Source organism: Jaculus jaculus, chromosome 3 (genome assembly GCF_020740685.1).
Source record: "Jaculus jaculus isolate mJacJac1 chromosome 3, mJacJac1.mat.Y.cur, whole genome shotgun sequence".
NCBI classification, from domain to species: domain Eukaryota; kingdom Metazoa; phylum Chordata; class Mammalia; order Rodentia; family Dipodidae; genus Jaculus; species Jaculus jaculus.
In genome coordinates, this window is record NC_059104.1 from 29,123,889 (window position 1) to 29,126,244 (window position 2,356).

The 2,356-nt window shown below is 36.6% G+C and overlaps 1 non-coding gene across 1 annotated transcript; it reads right to left on the minus strand.

Annotated features, from left to right (window-relative positions):
* Nucleotides 1–1,391: 1,391 nt before the first annotated feature.
* Nucleotides 1,392–1,503, minus strand: LOC123459727. Its single transcript, XR_006636479.1, has one exon. It is a non-coding gene; the product is annotated as a U6 spliceosomal RNA (small nuclear RNA).
* Between the last annotated feature and the right edge of the window lie 853 nt (nt 1,504–2,356).

Sequence of the window (2,356 nt, forward strand, 5' to 3'; positions counted from 1 at the left end):
TATATCAACCATAATGCAATTAAGTGTTAATGAAAAATAAAACGTTACTATGAGGTAGTTATTATTAGTATGGTTTGTTTTTACTGAGAAAATTGAAAGACAGCTTGATAAAGCAAATCTTCCAAAGGTTATAAGTCTGGAAAGTCAGGATTGTTCCCATGTACCTTAACTTATAAATGATATTTCATAATCTTAGGCTGGCTCAACTCTTATTAGGGGTACTTTTAGAAGGACATAATCCAAAGTTATCAATTAAGAACCTAAAAGACATTATTCCCTCATACTGCTGTGGCCAATTTATGTCATTTCCACCACAAAATTCATATGCCTCTAGGAACTATATGAATGTCACAGACAGACATACTCCTGCTCTAAAATCTGTGCTGTTTAATGCATTCATTACTATCTCCATTCATGATGTCATTAGGACAAGTGAGACAAGAAGTTTATAATTTTGCTTAACCTTGATTTGTATGTACTTAAATTTAAAGATCCTTGTGTTGCCAGTAGCTAGGAAGTTGGAAAGAAATGCTTTAAACTCAGTCAGACTAAAAATGGACAATTGCCTTAACACTGTCTAAACTAATTTGCCTTGGAATTCATAGTCTTAAATCTAAAAACAAATGTAATCTCTTATTCGAGAAATCATGCCTTGATTGCAGCTCTGACCTTACCCCAATTCCCTTTTAGGCAATCCTGAAGTTGTTAGTGTTATGTTTAAAGAAATGAAGATTAATAACTACAATTAGAGATAATAGACAGGGCTGGGTCAAGTAGAGCTGTGCAGAAATGTGAGACTAAGTGAATGTGTCAGGTTTTTCTACAAGATGGTTCCCAGGACACTCTGTCCAGGCCCTTCCCCTAATCCTTCACTGATGAATGTGTCCGTTACCCTCTTCAACGTCCATGAATGCTGCCCTGAACCAGGTTCAATACAATTCCATCTTAGGAAAATAAACATTCTTGACTGGAAAAAAACATATGTCTTTTGTTCATTTTTTTTTATTTATTTATTTGAGAGTGACAGACACAGGGAGAAAGACAGATAGAGGGAGAGAGACAGAATGGGCGCGCCAGGGCTTCCAGCCACTGCAAACGAACTCCAGATGCATGCGCCCCCTTGTGCATCTGGCTAACGTGGGACCTGGGGAACCAAGCCTCGAACTGGGGTCCTTAGGCTTCACAGGCAAGCGCTTAACCGCTAAGCCATCTCTCCAGCCCACATATGTCTTTTGAAGGGTGCTACTACCGTCAGTTACTGCTAAAGAAAGGGAAATTAGCTGAAAATAAGAAAATAATTTGTTTTATCCAACTTTTTTTCTGGTTTTGTTTTCATATAGAAAGAAACAACTTTATTAATTTGTTTCTCATTATTATTACTATTATTTATGAAAAATATGGAACACTTCATGAATTTGCATGTTATCCTTGCGCAAGGGCCAAGCTATTCTACTGTGTATCATTCCAATTTTAGCACTCTCATTATTAATTTTGGCCACATGAATGTGAAGAAACTGTCTTCTATGTTGCATAAGGAAATTAGCCACTAGGTGCAACAGAGCTCAAGGCAGAATAGCGCTTCACAAGTGGAGATACATATGGACACATATTACATACAAGAAATTACAATAATAGATAATTGCAGCAAGTGTTAGAGAAGAATATATGTGAAGGAGGTATTATTATATTTACTATCTTAGTCACTTCACCTCATCCAATGAGGGCATAAAGTCACAAACCACTCCAGTCCAGTTTAAGGAACCTGCTTATCAGAGAATGGATTGGAATTATTGTGAAGAAATGTCTACTAGAAAGGTTCAAAGAAGAGAATGTGTTACAGTCAAGTAGAGTGGGTTGTTTAAGCAACTATGTGCTTAAAATGGTTGTACTGTTGAGATTTTTCAATATAACATCTGTACATAAGACAGTTAGTAGCATCCATTCTCTTGCTATTTGATTTATGGCTTTTAAATGCAGACCAAGAGTGGTATCTTCAAATGTACTTGTTTTCTACTCTGTACAACACAGAATTTTTAGCATAAGTAAAATGGTCCAGCATAGGTGGAAATGAAAGAACAATGGAAATCAATGGGAAACCTGTCCAGGACTCAGATTTACAAGAACAGGAAAACACTGACCAAGAGGGAAACAGAATATGTTCTTGACACCTGGGTTTGGGATATTTGTCTCTCTTTGGCTTTTTCCAATAAATGTGTGCAAATGAAAAGGTCTTTAACCACTGAGCAATTTCCCCGGCCCATGTCAGTCAGCCTTTAACCTGACTTTCTGCAGGGAGATTCTTATACTGAAAAGGGTCCAGAAAATTTATTTATTTTATTGACAATTTTGTACATGT